The sequence below is a fragment of the Scatophagus argus genome, chromosome 12, assembly GCF_020382885.2.
Source record: "Scatophagus argus isolate fScaArg1 chromosome 12, fScaArg1.pri, whole genome shotgun sequence".
Taxonomy (NCBI): Eukaryota; Metazoa; Chordata; class Actinopteri; family Scatophagidae; genus Scatophagus; species Scatophagus argus.
Genome location: NC_058504.1, coordinates 5,519,236 through 5,539,613, shown reverse-complemented (window position 1 = coordinate 5,539,613; position 20,378 = coordinate 5,519,236). Strand labels below are relative to the sequence as shown.

Here is a 20,378-nt window from a genome sequence, read left to right as displayed (position 1 = left end):
AGTACTTCAACAAAAACTTCACAGTCCGCGCTCTTCTCTTCAACCGTTTACTGAACACTTTTCTTCATTTGCAGAATCAAAAAACAAGAAGTGCATCATCAACATCAACTAAATAATTTAAGCACATTACAGGCATATTACACCTTTTAACTAATCGCAAGCAAAGGATAACTTAAGTAATATTTAAGCATGCTACAATGAAACTATGGAACTGCTTATTCTTAGCAAAAGAAATGGGCAAAATATAAATTATTTCCAAATATTTCTCTAACATATGGTATATCGCATATGTTGTATGACACACACACACACATACGTGTATCCATCTATCCATTTTCTATACCACGTATCCGTCAGGGTCGTGGGGGGCTGTCTATCGCAGCTGACTACGGGCGAGAGGTGGGGTACACCATGGACTGGTGTGCATGTTTTGTTGTTGTCTGAGGAAACCAGAGTACCCAGAGAAAACCCACACAAGCACAGTGAGAACACACAAACTCTGCACAGAAGGGCCCAAACCGGGATCCAAACCTGGAACCCTCTTGCTGTGACTAAACAACGCTACATACATAGAACTCAGCTCAGATGACCAGTCAGAGGGGAAAAAGGCATTGTCTCTGCCAGTTCCAATTTAAATATCGCCTTTCATGAACAAATCAAATTATCATCTTCCTGCTCGTTTCTGTAATCAATGGAGGAAATACACAGGCTAATTGGATGCAGTGAATATTGCAGTCCAGTAGTACAAAGTCTTGTGATGATTATGTGAAATGAACTTCCTAGTTGAACTGATATTTGTCTATTTATGGTAAGGTACATTATGTACTTAACTCCAGAAAATCAGCATAGAGGTGCTGTCTCCTTTACTTAGGGGGCTTATTTAAGGCTTATTTAAAAAGATAAATAGATATAAGATATATAATATATATATAGTAAAAGATAAAAAGGATTCAAATGTATGCAAATATAAGTTTAATCAATAATGTAGTCAAATGTATTGAATTTAATGAGATCCTGCTTCTCTTAAATTAATGTCATTATTGCATCACTGTATTATTTATTGTAAATTATAGTTTATAATGTCACACAGATGAATACACTGATGAAATTAGAGTCAGGTCCTATCAACAAGCCTAAAACATGCCTTTTCCCTCCTTGATCTACTATCAGAAACAAAAAACTGCTTGAAAAAGCTCAAAGCTGACTAAATGTCACCACCTCCCAACGCAGCTGAGAGATCAAAGTTCTTGCTTTAGAGGGTCAGACAGACAGCCTAATACAAGCCGCAAAGGATCTTTGGAGTAAGCTCCTGAAACCCAAGGGCAATCATTCAGTTCTCTAGCCTACGCACTGGGACTGTCACTTGACCTGACACTGCCTGTGCCCAGGCTGCAATTTTTGTACTTTCTGTGTGAATATTCTCTCCATGTTAGAACATGTTTCCCATCTCGTAGCTCAACTTTCCTTTCATAATCTATAACATATAACATGTAAAATGAAGACTTCAAATTGATTTTAACTGTGGGTATACAAAGACTAAACCAGGTATCAACCTACACTCTATTATTGGAGATTGGAAGGTTATTACACTCCCAAAGCCTCGCACAAGACTTTCAACTCTACAAGAAAGCAAGATTACAAAAAAAAAAAGAAACAACAAAACAAAAAAACACATTCAAAGCCCAGGAAGAACCTGTAGCAGATGTACTGTTTTATGCTTCTGAACTTAATATAAAGGTAAACTCAAAGGTAACATAAAACTCTAAAAACAGAGATCAGCAGTAACTGTTGCATAGAAAAATGTGTGGCATCATTGCAAATTGCAAAGATACAGAGCCCCCCCAGTGTCAGGTGAGAGGTTACTCACAGTGTTCCAGGGTTCACTGCTCACTGCTGAAGATGTGTGTTTTGTGCTTCTGCATTAGCCGTTGTCGCTGCTATGAAAGCACGAACTGTGACTCATGCACAATGAAGGCATGGGCAGAGTGTGCACAGGTAGGCAGGTACTCAGCTAGGTAGGTTGTCCAGTCATTTCATCTGGGCATAATGAAAGGGGACAGGTTTATTACAGGCCTGTAAAAGCCACAAACACTGAATTTCCCATCAATTTATGTATTTATATGTCAGAGTGTTTTTTTGTTTTGTTTTTTTTTTTGTTTGTTTTTTATGTTTAAAGATTTAAATGCAACTTTGTTAGAAGAATAGACTTTCCAGCCCTAACATTAAGTAAACATATTGCAGTGCCACTCCTTCAGTTTCAGATATCTTCAGCTATCAACTGCTGATACTAATCTGTAATTGTTTTGAGTCACACACGTTATATGAACAATATTCTGACTACAAACAGAAACATTTAGACAATTGGAATTAAGCCATACAACCAAGTCTACATTTGAAGTGCCACTTTGTGTTGTGCCAGTACATATTATATTAGTTCTGTTAACTATATATATATGTGTTTGTGTATTGGAACTAAGTAACACTGGTCTAGATTAATGTCTTAAATATGATAGCACATAAAGCTTGTGTTCTACTTCCAAGGCCAGACCTTGTCTCCCAGGTGTACTTTTTTGCTAGCAGCTACTGTATATTGCTCCTGCACAGAGTGACCTACTTAAAATCTAATGAAAGTTCACCCCCTTCTCTCATCAAAGTAGAACACACAAGGTTGTCTCAGCTCAGTGTCAACAAGGAGTAGTTCTGAACATTTTCCAAAAGCTGATGAGTAAGCTTTAAAGGACAACGTTTTCAGTGAAGTATAGCAAACAGATTAGTGGCTTTCTATCATCATGGATCAAGAAAACATGATGAAAACAAACTGCAGCACCTTTTTGCCCATTTTTCAGCAGGACTGCAAAAAACCTGTTTTGTTTTCTTCATGCGAGCTGTGGATGGCATTTTTTCAGACTGCTTGACCAGATGGTAAATCATTTTATCACCTCTTATTCATTCAGTCTACATTTTCCATTTTCAGAGCAAGTAAAAAAAAAACAAAACAAAAACAAACCAAAAGTGACCCACTCATATACAGCTGGTGGTGAGGGTTGATCGCATGAAACACTGCCAACAGAACGTGCTGAAAGGTTGACTCTACTAAGGTGTTAACTCCACTTAACCAGACAGCCATGACTAGAGGAGAGGCTCCTGCCAACATCAGACTTCTCTAATGAAATCCTCGATAACAGGAGACAGCCTTGTGCTTATCAGCTCACAATCAGTGCCAGATTTTCAATGCCTACACAGATCTTTCAGTGGTTTATAATGAGATGTCAAGTTAATGATGAATTAAAGTGAAAAAGAAATTGATTCTAAAATAAAGTAGTAGTTACTTCAACTTCAGAGACAATACATAACCCCAATACAATAGTTGACAATAAATAATCACTCTGTTCCTTATCTTACAGTTCTATAGACGACCCAAAGATGGCACCTTTTAAGGTTGGAAAAAAGCATGTAAGTGTGTGCGAATGATCCCATTACCGTTTGATCCAAACTACACAAATATTACCACCTTTCAAAAAGCATTTATTTTTAATTGTTATACTTTTAACTATTGTTATACTAATAAGCAGTTGATTTTTGAGAAAAGTTCTGATGACCTAAATCTAACACTTACTTTACATTAGTTTTAATTATTGTTTTAAGAACATGCATCATATACCGTATTTATGTTAGCCTTTGCGCCTCATCTGTCTTTTCAAAAACCTACATCTCTTTTCAAACTAAACAAAGTACTAACACTGATGAGTCAAAAACACAGAAATAATTTTCAGTCAGAAAAACGCAGAACAAATCTGCTTTTCTGTAAATCTGTCTTTACTCTTCCTTGACACAGCATCTTTTTAAAGAAATTTAGGGTACTTAAAAAAAGTGCAAACTCATTCAGCCCAGACCTCAGATTCCATGGCCCATTCCCTCCTTGTTCTGTATCAAAAGAAACCTGCCCTTTTTTAATTCAATTGATGAACAGATATATATTCAGCACACACTTGGTACAACTTGTAGCAGGTGGAGTCTTTTTCTTGTGCCACTGTACTAAGAACACTGATTGATGACTGCAGAGTTACACTGCAGCAGTTTGCCAATTAGCTTCACAATTTTAATCCTTCAAATGTTGTTTAGAATGTAAATTAAATTTAGGAAACCAATTTGGGAAGTGCACATCAGAAGGTGTTTTCTTAAATTGACCCGGTCAATGCTAGTGGTATGACATCTCAGTAAGTGAACAGACATTGGACAATTGAACAGCTGCAGTATGACTTCTGTCCATTGTCTGATGCTTATAGAGTATGATCCTTTGATCTAATTTTTGTGTGTGTCTTGCCCTTCACACATACTCATTATCCATGACACAGCCGGAGTGGTGGTACAGTGCCAATCGGATGTACCATTAATTCTTGCTGAAGGAGTGAAGAAATGAAACAGCAAAAAAAAAAAATCAAAAAAAAAAAAACATGGTGAACATCTTGGGCTATGAGCCCAGCCATCTGGGTTAGAGAGAAACAAAGCCAGCAAGGGTTATGAGAGCAAAAATCTATGCATCTGTGGTGAGAAGTTTGCTGTCACTTGGACCGTGAAACTGCACATCACCTTTTCCAGTGTATTCATTCACAATATTAAGACACCTTTGGGATTGTCACCTCACTCCTAACAGCAGGCACATGACTTTGTGTGTGTAGAATTTAAAGGTATCTAGTGGTTGGATTGTAGATTGCAACCAACTGAACTCCCCACCCCCACCCCACCCTCCAGTAAAAAGCATGAAGGGCATTATCCAGAGCCTCAGAGGCTCAGAGAGACACAGAGTGTCCATTGTGTGTGTCCATTCAGAGTTACCACAGAAACATGGCAGTCCAACATGACAGACTCCCTCTGTATATGTAAAGGGCCCATTATAAGGTAACAACGCAAGAATTCTTCATTTCAGGTGCTTATACATAAGTGAAAACATAATTATGAATCTTACATTCCAATTCCAACACTATTATATTCTCACTATGCCTCTAAATTCTACACTCTGGGTCTTTTAAAAGTAGATTAGCTTGACAAACATTGTTTATGTCCTACCTAGGTAAGAGAGTCCTTCTGAGTCCCACTCTCATTCCCACTGATCAGTTAAATGCTATGACTTGCTCTATCAGCAGCTTTCTAATGATCAAGTGCTCTGTAATTGTATCCCTGTGAGGACAAGAATGCTGTATCACATCGTTTTCTTTTCTCCTCTTCTCTTTCTCCCCCTCTCTCTCTCTGTTTCACAGTTCACCATTACCATCCATCTGCTGTTCTCATGTCTCATCAAAGTTTTTCTTTCCCTTCACCAACTTTAAATATTCACTTCGTGTTCTTTCAACAATAGCTTACAAACACTTAGAAATAATTGAGTCTCAGTGGGCTGACAAAAAAGGGAGCAGTGATCGTGCGCAGTGGAAGTGATCAAATATGGCCTTGAGCCAACTGTCTTTGTAGATGGTCTTTGTATTGCCATTGATCTGGGGGTGGATACATCCAAGGAATACATTATTTATGCACTTTTTTTCTTTTTTTCCTCCCGACAGTTGAAAGTAGTGAGTCATACACAGTAACAGGATTAGATGGGTGATGCACCGGAAAAGAGCTGGGGAGTATACGGGCAACCCTGTGGACCAAAGGCAGTGGCCACAAAATAATGTGGTGCAGGGCTTTCATCTCCTAACAGAACAGTAATTGTCAAAATAATGTACCTCTCAATCTCACTGTACACTGGGTGCCATGTCATCATTATTATTGTCAGAGAAAGTGCTTTAAACAGCCTCTGAAACCTTGATGAGCCAATCATATACCCCTGCAGTAAGCTGTTAAAGTCATTTCTTTTCCTTCCTGAAGGGGAAATAAGTAACTGTGTGTCATCAGCTGTGCAATTTGCCTGAGTTTGCGTCATGTGGAATGTTTATGTGGATGTGCTTTTGCCATGTATCCATATGAATTGCAAAAGATAAAACATGCGGATTTTGCTTTTGCATTTTAGTGTCTCTGGTCATTGAGTTGCTAATTAGCTGAAATAAACGAAGCGCTTTCCTTCTCTTTAGTAACACAAACATGTTGAACAGGCTTCAATATGCAGCCATGTACAATAATCCCATTACTTGCTGTTGACTGCTTTTAGAAAGAATGCAACCTAGCATGTTCATTGCATCTAAATTATTCAAATTTCTGAGTATCTCTGAGCTTCTCATAGGTTTGTGTATGTGTGCATGAGCGTGTTGGGTTTGAAAGTGACTTTAGAGGACACATACTGTATGTCATAAATAAGGCACTCCTCAACTTTATGTTTCAATGTACTGCGTCCTAGTATATTCCTGAAAATAGTGTATTGATAACAGGAAAATCATTTGTACTGCTTTTTTTTCAATAAGTATCACTGTTTCAATATACAGCATAAAATGGTTTCACTGTGAACATACATGTGCCACATTTCCAAGCAGGCCTGGAGCAAAAACCAGAAAAAAGCTGATATTCCACCAGTTAACTGAATGTTGTCATTCAATAGCGAGATCAATTCAGTGCCTCTTACATAACTTTTCCACTCCCTCCTCTGTTTTATTGAAGACAGGCAGGTTAAAACGCACTATGGTTGTTCAAAGACCATGAACTGCAGAGATACATAAAGTGTGGTTCATATTCACACTGAAGAACTTTTCTTCAAATATTTGTCACTGATTAAACAGTCTATCAAAGCCAAACATGAGGGTTCACAGGCTTTTTCTCTTTTCTTGGCAGAGGACGCATCTTTGTTGCTAAGCACCCCTTTCTGCATTGCATTTGCATTGCACATAACACAGATCACTTCTGGATCCAGTAGTAGGCCAGCACTGTGATGTCTTTGTCAATTAAGTCTCTTTGTAAATTAAGTCTTAGTTTCTGTAGCAGGTGATTTTTACTGTCTCTGTTCAACCAAGCCAGTACTCCTGCAATGACTCCACACCAGACAAATTATTAAATGATTTTTCAGAAAAGTTGAGGTTTTTTTCCCATCGATTAGCTATAGGTACAATCACTAGTGTTACAAAAAATGGACAAATAAAATCAGGTGGACTTTTAATACATGTGTATGTATTATCTAAGAGTGATTTTTCCTTTGTTCAATCTGCAGTATAGGCTGTTACTATTCCTGAAACTGCCTGAAGCTAATCAAAGCACACCCAACACAGACACACTTGCTATATGAGTCCCCTGTCTCCATGTATCTGATAAGCTCCAGGCTGTGACCAGCAGACCCAGAGTTGGACAGCTTGACATCCCAAGCTGTCCAACCAAGGCCCAAAGTGCAGGAGGATTTTACACTAATACATGCTCACTGATTTATAATTCACAATAAGTATGTTGGCATCCAAGACTGGGAATTACACGTTGACAATAGTGGTGGCATTTGTATACTTGGAAGTAAAGGTCAATGTATAAATTTGGAGGTCTAATTCCTGTCTCATCAAAAAGAAGTGGGCAGTAGTCTACAGTCCCCGCAATATATAACATGGCAGGCGAGCTGAATTCACCCTGCATGTATAGAGAGTTTTTGAGCACATCTGCATTTCGTCTCTGTCATGCATTCCCCACATTATCAGGGTAGCAGGGGTAAGCTAATTGTTGTGTTCTGCTGTTCGTTCACAATTTCATTCACAGAGGTCTAAGAGATGAGGATTAATTTCTGATCCAGCTAGCATCTGCGATTTAGTGGGGACCTTTATACAGTGTGGCTTACAGTTGCATGAGTGGGACACACATTTTAAAGGGCAGATAATCCAAAGTGGAATGTTTCATGTTTGTTCCATCATGGTTTGCCTACAGAGAAAATCACAGTCACAATCTTTTTGATCTGTTTTATGTTGCAGTGTTGTGGTTCACTGTGTAGAACATTTGTGCCTTTTACAATCTGTAAATACAGATACAAATCTTGTGACATACATAGTTGCTTTCCTAATGTCAATATCAGATTGAAACTGGGTCTTCAATCCAATGAATCACGATGTAAACAGAGCCCATGCTGGGCAGGCAGTGTTTTCACAGATAATGTCATACAGTAATAACACATTTCACATAAAAGTGAGGATAAACATTCTGTTTGTCTCTCATTCCTATTAGATGGTTATTGAAACTATTTACTTACTAGACAATAATTCATTATCTGTGTGTGCCACTGTGTGGGAGAGATTGGAGTCATTCCTTTATGTATAAGGTAACATCAGACTTGACTCAAACAACATATTCTTCTATAAAACAAATGCAACAAATAAATACATAATACATACATTTACTGTATTGATATTCATTGTTAATATAATAACAATTATATATAATTAACAACAATTAAATGGTCATATAGAAGTAAGTATAAAATTGAAATTGAGTACAGTGGCTCTAAGATTGACCACATTGTATAATACATTGGGATATAAACCTTTTTTTTTCTCTCTCCATCTACTCAATGGCTATGTATAAACCAAGAAATGCATAGTCTTGCACACAAAATAGCCCACCTTTGCTATTAGACAATATCCCCCACGACAAAAAAGCTACCAAGAGTGAGACCACAACAGGAAGAAGACTATGTTGTACCATCATAACCTCCATCTCCTCCCTGAAAGACTCCAAAATGTCTGGAGCTTCTATGTGACACTCACCTCTGGGAATACAATGGGCAGGCTGGGAAGAGGAAGGCAGAGAGCTGGTCCGATAACGAGAGGCAGAGAGCAGCTGTAAGAGTAGAAAGAGTTCCTATCTGCTCAGTATGGTCTCCAGTCCAGGAGCAACGACATGACAACGTTTCTAATGAACCTCTCACAAAATTGACAGCTGTCTAATACCAATATAAGAAATAAATTAAAGGACAAAAACTTGAATCAGCCTCTCCTCTCAATTTATTGACAGTTTGAGCAAAGTCTGAAATAGAGCAGGAGGTGAGTGTGGTATATGGGATTTTCGGAGCAATTCCTTTATGAAGCTATGTCGGCTGCACTGACTGGATTGCAGCCAACTGTCACTCTTCAATCAATCTTAATAGAACGGTGAAGGTGTAATAGGAATTTTTGTGTCCGAACAAGAATTAGTCTCGTGTCCCCTTGCTTTTTTTTCTTGTATACCAATGAAAAAGTCAAGATATTTTGGTTTTGACTCTGACTTGAAGGAAGGACCACAAATTATAGAAATGATTAGCTACTGTATTAGACCCATTACCTCCTTTCTGTATTCCCTCTATTTTCACTTGTATATTTCATTTCTTGTTTCACTCGTTAACAGTGCTTTGAAACACATTGCTTATCTTTTCCCACCAGGAGAGGAAAATTCTTTTACAAGACCCAGCAAAACATTACGAGAACCTTCAACACCTGAGAGATGAGCCACTTTGTTCTCCCAAAACAACAACATGTATTCTCCTCGTATAGAGCTTTAAGGTGTGTAGGAATTCTTACCTTTCCCCATAGACTCGTTAAAGCATAAGCAACTAACAGAAAATCCAAGCTATACTTCAGTCTATACGAGCCGTGAACCCAAAGGAGGCTAGGATCAGTGACCTGCATTAACAAGTGCAGGGCCAGTGTCCTGCTGAGACCCTTTCATAGCATGGCAAAAATGGGGTTATGGAAGCTTGTCCAGTCTAAGAGACACAAGTGTTGCTGGGTCCATAGTCCCTTCAGAGGTGGAGGAAGTATCTATGTACTGACAATTCCACTATTGTTGAAATGAAAAGAACTGTACTCTGACATATCTGTGAAGTATTAGCAGGGATACCTTTGTGGTATGTAATCTTCCTGGGCACCTGTCCGTCACACTGTTCACAGCTTAAGAATATATTTTAAACAGCTCTCTGTCTAATACTGTTTAACTGACATATTCTTGACTAAAAGCAACACATTCTAAGTTTGTTATTGTCAAATCCATGCTCACAATTATGCTTTAGTATATGTCATGGATTAACTGAAATTTTCATTTGACAAACGTGCACATGCAGAATAAATAATTTCTCTAACTTTAACATTGAGCCCTTGATCATATAACCATAGATGTATATAAAGCCTAACAATGCACACAGCAAGTTTAAGATGTAAGTAGCCTTTCACCTTGATACAAGAGACGCAGCCTTTCTGCTAACTTCTGAGGAGCAAAGCAGTCAATACTCTAAATTATCTGGTGTCACAGCTGAAAACTGAGGGTGCAGGGCAAGGATGACGGTGGCAAAAACAATGTAAGGACGTCCTAAATTGGCCGATCAAGGCAAAACACAAAAGGGATGGCTCCGACAACAAAGGAACCAGTATCAATCGCTCCTTGCTATTAGAATAAAGACAGATTATTCTACTGTGTGACTATTTAATGATCCTTAATTGTTTTTTTTTTTAAAGGACTGGTTAGTAAATGCACATACATTTGCATGTTTGTGGCTAAAATGATTTAATGGCTAATTAATGAATACTGACTGAATTACATATTGTAAGACAATAGGTGTAAGACACAGTAGATACAATGTCCCTTACTGTATGGCAAAGGATCTTTTGTAAAACATCATAGCCAAAGATGTTACAGTACATATCACATATATACTACTCTGCATACCCCTGTCTGGACAAGAGACTACAAGTGAAACTGGCAGCATAAGGTGGTAAAATGCTATAGAGCCAAAATCGTTTAATGACTACGAGTTACAGAAAAACACACTGATAATTTTATTTGAAGGGAAAACTACCAAATCTTAGATCTAACATATAATTTTATTTAGATCTATTATAGCTGATAAAATTCATAATAATGTCAATCTCATCACAATCAAGGAAGAACACGCACAAGTTTAAAGGTTATATTGCATGTATTACACTTTATGGACTTGCTCAATTTGGGGGAAATCTGTGTAAAACAAAAGTGCAGATAAAGGTTTGGGATAGCAGTATAAGATTTTTTCATTAAAGCGTTGCTTTGTTTGTTTGTTTGTTTGTTTCCAAGGGACTAGCCCAGAAGTAAATTTTTTTCACTTTTCTTTTTTTCTGTCTTGACTGTCACATAGTAGGACATCCTCTGCCCCTTTTCTCTGTCAGCTACCTCACCTCTGACCCTTAGTAATGTTCCTTGTTGACACAGGTGGAAAGGGACTTTTCCAAAGGTGGTGCGACACTTACTGCCCTGGGCAGCTTGTCCAGGAAGGTCACACTGCAAAGTGATGCAGACAGCAAGGTCACTGTCAATGGAAGCGCTTTGTATATCTGTCCGCATGGTCCAGATAGCCGCTTCCTGGATACTGTATCCCAGAAGGGCTACACTGCCACCAGCAGCCATTTAGCACATCACATCTTCAACAGAAAAGGGAAATGTGTGTTCGTTTGCTTTATCTCTGTTTCCAATCATTTCTCTTTTGTACATAAAAGAAACCATGGGTATATGCCGTTATTCAATAAAGGTTCAATCCACTTGGCTAATGCTTTTGATTATTTTCATAAGATTATGGTGAGTGCTGTAGTTGTCCAGAATATCTAAAGGTTTTCTCCCAGATGTCATTTAGGAAAGGACTGCCATTTTTGGAAACTAATAAGTGAGCTTTATCTTTAATCTTCTGTAAAGCATATTGTATTAAAACTGAATTATTTCCCTTTCTTTTTAGCAGCAGTCGAGCATGATGAGCAAGCACATTCCATAAATGACCCAGCTGAGCATATTGTGTTTCGCCTCATCAGGGATTCAAAGGGGCTGACAACAGATCAGCTGAATCCATTCATGGTTTGGTCTCCAGCTGACCAGACCTCCATTTAAAATAAGGTCTTTTGTTTGTCTCAACTAGCAGATGATATATATGCTGCATACGTGTAGCTAGTATGTTAATGTGTTTCTACGGTATGTGACAGCTACAAGCCTGTAAATTGAAAGTAAATGGTGATGTCGCACTGCTGAGTGGATTTAAAAATGATAAAACTGACAATAATATTGAAAAATGAATGTAAGAATGCATCAGTGACCTAAATAAATAAATTAAGTTTTATTTAAATATATTAGTTATACTAACAAAGAAGACAAAAACCTTCATTTACATGTAGGCTTATATAAAGACTGTCAAAATCTGATATTTTCAAAGTACACATTTTCAACTGTATCCAAAAGGTCATACAGGGGAAAAAAAGTACTTAAATTTGAAACCCATTGTTTTCATCTGTGATCATTGATTTTTCTTCCATGTCCTTAATGGACAGGCTAAAAATATGCGTTTGTGCTTCTGGATACAGGCCTTGTTTTTGACGAGCTCTGTGTGCATTTGTCTTCTAACAACTAATTCTAACTTCTGTTTTTTTATGATACATAAATATTCAATATTATAAAAACTATTTTCAAAAAATTATTTTCTTATATATTCTAAACCAGTAACTAAACATGAAAGATCTAACATCACTTTGCAAAGATACCTGCATTGCTTCCGATGTCTGAAACTTGAATTTAATTTCAATCTTAGCGTTCTTTGTCTGGCTTTAAATAGCTTTAAAATATGAAACCTTCTGTGTGGAGTTTGCATGTTCTCCCTGTGTCCGTGTGGGTTTTCTCCGGGTACTCCGGCTTCCTCCCACAATCCCAAAAACATGCACATTTGCTTAATTAGCTATTCGACATTGCCCCTAGGTGTAAGTGTGTGGTTGTCTGTCTTTGTGTGTCACCCCTGCGGCTGACTGGTGACCAGTCCAAGGTGTACCCCACCTCTCGCCTGTAGTCAGCTGGGATAGGCTCCAGCCCCCATGCAACCCTGATAGATTAACCGTATAGAGGGTGGATGGATGGATAGATATTTTTCTATCTATTTTTCTATCTTTCAACAGATAGATGAAATGTAATAAAACCATTCAGAAATCTTGAAAAACTTTTTTTTTTTTACTTTTAAACCCTGTTCCTCAATGGAAGGAAGCAGCTCAATGGGCGAAAATTAAAGCCAAACACTTTAGCCAGTTTAATTATGTCAAAGAATGAGTGAGACCAATCTCACACTTGTTTCATCATCACAAAGCCTGCAGCGCTTATGTAATTGCACGCTTAAAGTTTTGTCTCCTCATCATCAGATTTAAATGAAACTCGGTTTGTATGTTAAGGAGCACAGGATGACTTGACCTCCTGAATTATATCACTCTTTTTGGGTTTACATCTTAATTAATAACTTATAGGCATCCTAAGTTATGAGCAAATATGTGATATGCCACGGCCACTTGCACTAATCAAAACTACACTTCAGATTTTGATAAATACATGTCACCTGAGCAGATGGTGAAATTCTGTTGTCTGGCTTTTGAACTTATTAATTTTTGGTATTTGTGGCGCCCCCTATAGATAGAACTGAAAATGATTTGGTAGATCCCATCTTCAGGTAGAAAACCTGAATATGACAAACTGTTGACGAGGTATAGCACCATGAAAATGGTATTGTGTTCATTGCTCATTATCTTAAATAAATAAATTTTGGTTTAAATGGAGATGGTGGAGATTTTTTTTTTTTTACAAAATGGTGGAAACATTTGGTCTTAGAGGGCACTGAGCTGGACTTGCATGTCAAATGTCAAATGGGCGTGCCCTTTTCAAAATTGTAATTTTGTGCCTTACTTACAGTGACATCATCTGGCCGATAGGGCTGATAATTCTTTGGAAGGATTCCACATCATTTGCAGTTATTGGGCCAAGTTTCACGTTTCTAATTCCAGAACAAGTTGAGTTGCACCATGTAAAAACCATCGCCATCACAAACACAGTAGGATTCTGCTCCTTGAACCCTAATGTTGTGCACTAGTAGGAGTAATTTGGTTATTGGCAAAAGAGTCAATGATTATGGGGAATAATCATTAAAGCAGAAATCAGTGTATGCTTCATACACATAAATATCGGGGCACCACCCTGTCACCAGGGACCAATAGCCAAATTGATTAATAGGAAAACAGTCTCTTAATGTTTGGAAGGGTAAACTCGAGCACTGGCTGTCACGGATCCAACTGTTGTCATTAATACCTTCCACAATAAGCACAGTCCACGACAGGTTAAACTATAACAGAATTTATTAGAGTAACAAGCATCCAAAGACAAATATCACTTCAAAACAAGCTATTATAGTTCAATTTTCTGAGTGCACACTAACTACTAGCTACAATAGGTGTACAGATACGGCAGCAAAAGACATTCATAGCAGTGTGTGTGTGTGTGTGTATGTGTATATAGAGAGGGAGAGAGAGAGAGAGTTAACACTGGCGGTAGACAACAAACAAGGAAGAGACTGACGAGCTAGCCAGATGACGGCTGACAAGCTAACGGCTAAAAACAAACAAAATGGAGGCTAACAGGCTAGCCAGGGAACGGCTAATAAGCTAAAGGCTAAAAACAAACAAAATGGAGGCTAGCAAGCTAGCCAGAGGATGGCTAATAAGCTAAAGGCTAAAAACAAACAAAATGACGGCAAGCAGGCTAGTCAGAGGGCGGCTAACAAGCTAAAGGCTACAAACAAACAAAATGGCAGCAAGCAAGCTAGCCAGAGGACGGCTAATAAGCTAAAGGCTAAAAACAAACAAAATGACGGCAAGCAGGCTAGTCAGAGGGCGGCTAATAAGCTAAAGGCTAAAAACAAACAAAATGACGGCAAGCAGGCTAGTCAGAGGGCGGCTAACAAGCTAAAGGCTACAAACAAACAAAATGGCAGCAAGCAAGCTAGTCAGAGGACGGCTAATAAGCTAAAGGCTAAAAACAAACAAAATGGAGGCTAACAGGCTAGCCAGGGAACGGCTAATAAGCTAAAGGCTAAAAACAAACAAAATGGAGGCTAGCAAGCCAGCCAGAGGACGGCTAATAAGCTAAAGGCTAAAAACAAACAAAATGACGGCAAGCAGGCTAGTCAGAGGGCGGCTAACAAGCTAAAGGCTACAAACAAACAAAATGGCGGCAAGCAAGCTAGCCAGAGGGCGGCTAACAAGCTAAAGGCTAAAAACAAACAAAATGGCGGCCGGCTACAATTGAAATGTGACAGACTACAGCCACAAGATGGCAGCAGACTACAACTAAAATGGAGGCAGGCTACGACCACGAGATGGCAGCAGACTATAACCAAATTGGTGGCAGGCTACGACCACGAGATGGCAGCAGACTATAACCAAATTGGTGGCAAACTACAACCACAGGATGGCAGCAGACTATAACCAAATTGGTGGCAGGCTACGACCACGAGATGGCAGCAGACTATAACCAAATTGGTGGCAGGCTACGACCACGAGATGGCAGCAGACTATAACCAAATTGGTGGCAAACTACAACCACGAGATGGCAGCAGACTATAACCAAATTGGTGGCAAACTACAACCACAAGATGGCAGCAGACTATAACTAGAGTGGTGACAACTACACTAGGGGGAGCCAGTACACAAAATAAGTAGCCCTAACCCGTTTATCACCACACAATAGCGGAGTCAGTAAATCGGAGTTTATCTGCTCAGCTATTGGTCCTTTAACTAGTGACGCGCGGGTTCGCTGAGCCGGCGGAAGTGGATGATCGGTAACCAAAATCAATTAATGCAGCACTTACAAGTTACAAACATGTATAAACAACTCTATTTTACGCTATCTCTGCCCAGACATAAAGCCTCTTACTTTTCGTTGCTCCGATCCTTCGGAGTTGGAAAGTTAACCGTCCGCTTGAGTGTTCGCAGCGTTGTCCCCGGCGGGATGCTGACGATCGGCATCTCAGATGATGCAGAGTAATGGTCCCTCGGCGGCAGCGGGGGAAAATCACCGGTGAATGCAACAAACTTTGTTTGCTTTAACAAAGTTGGCGCGCGCGGTCCTCGTTCGCGTGCAATCAGCTGGCTGTAGCGATTCACGTTGGAGGAAAAAAAAGGAAAAAGAAACGAAACACACTACAGTCGAGTTCTCGGCCTGCGAGAGACTGTGACCTAGGATTTAAAATAGTGATACTCAAACGTTTGAGGAGTTGCTCCCTTTGGGCGACTAGGTTGTAGAAGCTTCACAGCTCTCTACTGTCCTTGTGCACGGGAAAAAGCCACGACTGAGGGTCGTGCTGAGCTTTTATCACCTGAGTGACATCACCGTAGATTCTTTAGGGATGGTTGGCACGCAGCCAATGTCCGTGCTCGTTTGGAGTTCGAACTCAGGAACTTATGACTAGGTGTACGTCATAGATGGGGTGTCTAAACGGTTAGTCACTCGAATTCAGCTTTATGGGTTTCATAGGCTCCAACACTAACAACACATATATTTTTAATTTAAGGGACCATTGGCACAAAAATGTTCTTTATGAAAAAGTATAATTAGGTTATCCGTTTTGCTTCATTTCTTTCCATAGAAATAATTAAATGCCTCACTAATATACTCTAGGACATATGCCAGTTTACAGTTTACATCCTTGGAACAAATAAAGTAATGGATACTCTACATATCTGATCTAGTCCATCTTTTATCACATATGCTGTGATTTTGTAACAGTACACCACTCCCTTAAAGCTGACCACATGATGGTTAAGTATTAGGTCTGATTTGCGACTTTTATAACAGACTGCTGTTTTGATAATAGAAAAGCAAACAGGCATGCATGATTGCAAATGATTTATCATACCTGAAAGCAGGTATGCCACACTTCAGCTGCCTACTGGTGCGCTTGCATACTGATTTAAAATCTGTCTCTGAGTAATAAATCAAACATTTTTTGCCATCATAGTTATTTCCTCTGATTTCTGCCCCATGCGAACATTCTGTCAACAGCAGTGAATAATCACACGGTAGAAGAGGGCTCCTTCCCTCTGTTTCATCCATGCCATGATTCAATGGATGCAGAATCTCACTGAAAATGGAGGGCCTGCTCTTTGACACCTTTCAAACACAAAAACATAAAAACACAAAACCGACTGCATACTATATGTCCCACTTTACACAAAGACAGGGGGACTGTATACACAAAGGCAAGTACTCTCACCTAATCACACTCACACATGCTTTTGTTGCTTATGCACATAGACACAGATGTATACAAGCACACACACCAATGCACATACACGCCTGAACCAAGCCATTTAGCAAATCCAAAGGGTTAGAAGAGGCAGACACAGCATTGCTAATTCAGGGATAAGAAACTACAAGAAAGAGCAAAGTCTGTCTCAATGCTTTCCTTTAACCATGCTACTCAATATCAGAGGCAATGCGTCAGTCCTACCACGGTTAACACTCAATAAAACATCAAAAGGGATGAAGCGTAGAGCTCTGGACAAATACACACCCACACAAAAACCAGATTTCACTCTTACACAATCTCTTAAACACGTATGTACACATTCACGTCCAGACTAGAACACACATTTGACATACGTACTGAATATGAAGCTCATTAAATCAAATAAATACAGTAGATGAGAGGTTTGCATTTCTTTCAAGAAGACGCAAATGCATACTATGCCTTCTGAATGCTAAATATGATGTCTATTGAACATTTGTGCACAGCAGATTCTTGCCATAAAGCCATGTAAGCAGTGGAACAGTTGGCGATTTGAGCCATCTATAACTAGTCAACGTCAGATACAGAAGCTGTCATCAACTTCCCGTCAGGCTCCACTTCCCCCCAGTGGATCCTCTGCGGGAGGAGAGACACTTCTTTTGAAATTTTTATATCCAGAGGCAAAGGCATTTAATGGTCACTGTTCTGCATGTTACATGAGGAGGTGGTCTTATAATCACATGCCCAGGACAAAGTTGTACTTGGACAGCTTAGATAGGCTATTTATTATTCAATTATTTTGAATATTTCAGGTGACCATCAGGGTGCTGATGCAATCATTAATATTTCAACCATTGCCTTACAAAAGGAGGTGGCCTTGCACTTGTCTGGTATTGATCAGGAAGGAAGCATGTTCACTCTTCCTTCAGAAAAAAAAAAAACACTGTACACTGTGCACCTAAAACAGTCTCAATTTCCATTTCAAAAGGAACTTGGCAAGCAAAACCTCAACAGAAATTACTGTATCATCACTTTGCCATTTGGAGAGGGAGAACAAAAAAGCGTACAAAGATGTGCATTGTTCGCCCAGAATCACATCGACAAACTTATACATACACAGAAAATGAAGGTGAAGGCTTAATGTAGGGTGTCTGAGATAGTGTAATACGGGACACAATCAGTTCCCTGCCAGCAAAGATAAAAGGGACAGAACTGACGTTAAAATGCAGAGAGGCACTCACCATTATGAATAAATGTGGCTACTGTACAAAAGTAATTCCCTGTGCTCCCAGATGCTGTGGCAAAGACGAGGACAAACAGCCACCACAATTATGCCCCTTCCACAAGCAGCCTCCCCTGGTGATAACTGCTATCTAGCAAGGAAGCAATGAGATGAATTGCTTTGCAGTCATCTTCCCTCTCAGAAAACACACATGCACAAGTACGCAGATACAGATACATTCTTACTGCAGAGGAGCAGTAATCCAATAGCCATTTTACATATGTATATTCTCTAAATCCATCATTGTATTGTTATTGACATTTATCCCAACTTTACAGTTTCAGTAAAACTGACAAAATTCAGTCTAGGATAAGTCTCATACAGCTTCACCGTATTTTTCTTGCTGAGCTTTTCGGCTCCCTAATCTGCCCTCTTCTCAAAAAACCTGGAGGGTGCCATTAATGTACAAGAGCCCATGGATGCGCCCTTACCTTAAAATAGCATCCAGAATCCAGTGCTCCACGGCAAAGAAAAAAAATGTCAAAAATCCTCCAAGTCTCTCCGAATCTGGACACAATTCAAAGCCTTTTTCTCATTAAAACTTACTTTCTGTGAACAGGATGTCCTTCATTTATTCTGTATACAATCCGTTCCCCTTGACTTCCCTGGTTCAAGAGAATTTATTTTGGGTTGCTTCCCCACGATATTCCACCTTGGCACGGTGAAACAGTGTTATGAATTCTACCGGAAAATGCGTGTGTGAGAGACTGAACGAGGGGCAAAAAGAGGCACCGTGGGATCTCTTCTGGTGCGCACTACCAGCTCCACTGCAAGTGAATCCAACCGGTCTTCAACGCTCTCCTCTTCCTGCCTTCAGGAATGACAGTTAGCATCCGCTGTTCATCCCCAACAAGGGGAGGGTTCGCCCCGTCCCCGAATGGAAACTTTCAGACACCTCTGCCAAAGCTATAAGTGGTTATAGTGGATGCCAGTGAGTCCTGTTTATTTGTAATTTTCCTCAATATCCTCCCTTTCCTCCCTTTCTTCTCCTATATGCTTGTTAAGAAGCTCTCTCCGCTCTGAAAAAGGTCTGACAGAATGGATGCTTATATAGAAAGAGCCGAGCCGCTGGTTCTGCCGCTTCGTCTCCCTCCTTCTCTCTCTCTCTCTCTCTCTCTCACTCGCCGACAGCCTCCCTCGTACATCCCCCTCCCTGCTTTTCACTGCACATCCCCACCCTTTCGTTTTTTCCTCTCCTCTCCTCTCCTCTTCTCTCATGCACACACAGAAAGACGTGCGCTTCTCTAGCTCTTGCTTTTTACAATTACTGCTGTGCCAATACCAGCCATGTCAGACAGAAAGGTTCACCGCCCATACGCCTCAGACAAACTAATGCATGATAAATATGCAAAGTTAAATAGATATTAAAAAAAAAACTAGCAGTCGCATGCAAAAGAGCACTGAACCAAGAGGTAATCTAATCTTCATCCACCTTACCTGCTTAATATATTCCTATATTCCTTTTGGCGTAAGCTTTTGGTTTAGTGGAGTTTCTTCAGCAGTTGATGTTGGCCAACTTTTAAGAGGGACCGAAGAGGAAGACGAAAATAGAAAACAAGCGCGCAAAACACTTCAACAACGCGCAACGCCTGTGCAGCAGCAGCTGTATATAATTAGCCACCTAAAAACAATTGCCAGAAATTTTGTTATCAGTGCGTGTACATACAGGGAGTTTCCTAACCTAGAATAATTGCACAATACAAGCAATGTTAAAAATTATGATACGTTTTGGGAAAAGCCTCCCACACATAAACCTCCACCACTTCGCATGTATTAACCGAGAGATAAAGCTGCATGTTAATGTGGTACTATGTGTTTAAAAAAAAATAATTGTCTCTCTTTAAATAATGAAAAAGCTAAGGTCTGAAAACATAATAAAACTGCTCTGCCTATTGAATGTGGTCATGTTAGCCTTGCACAACTCAGCTTCGTCAGTAGAGGGCACTCTAAGCCTTGCACTAGACTGGACATCAGTGGCTCAGGCCAGTGGAGCGAAAGCACAGCTCAGTAGGTAATGAGGTAGTTCAAGTGTATGGACTTCAGAGAGCGCTCCTGACCGTAACTGTATTTTCATGTTTCTTACATTTAAGCTGACTGTAATTGACGGTAAAAAAAAAAAAAAAAAAAACC

General features: G+C 39.5%; 1 long non-coding RNA gene across 1 annotated transcript in view; it reads right to left on the bottom strand.

The window, feature by feature from the left end:
• Window positions 1-20,004, bottom strand: part of LOC124068578 — a 102,885-nt gene extending 82,881 nt beyond the window's left edge. The window contains exon 1 of the long non-coding RNA XR_006844942.1: window positions 19,686-20,004. This is a non-coding gene — a long non-coding RNA (uncharacterized LOC124068578). The remainder of the gene's footprint in view (window positions 1-19,685) is intronic.
• Between the last annotated feature and the right edge of the window lie 374 nt (window positions 20,005-20,378).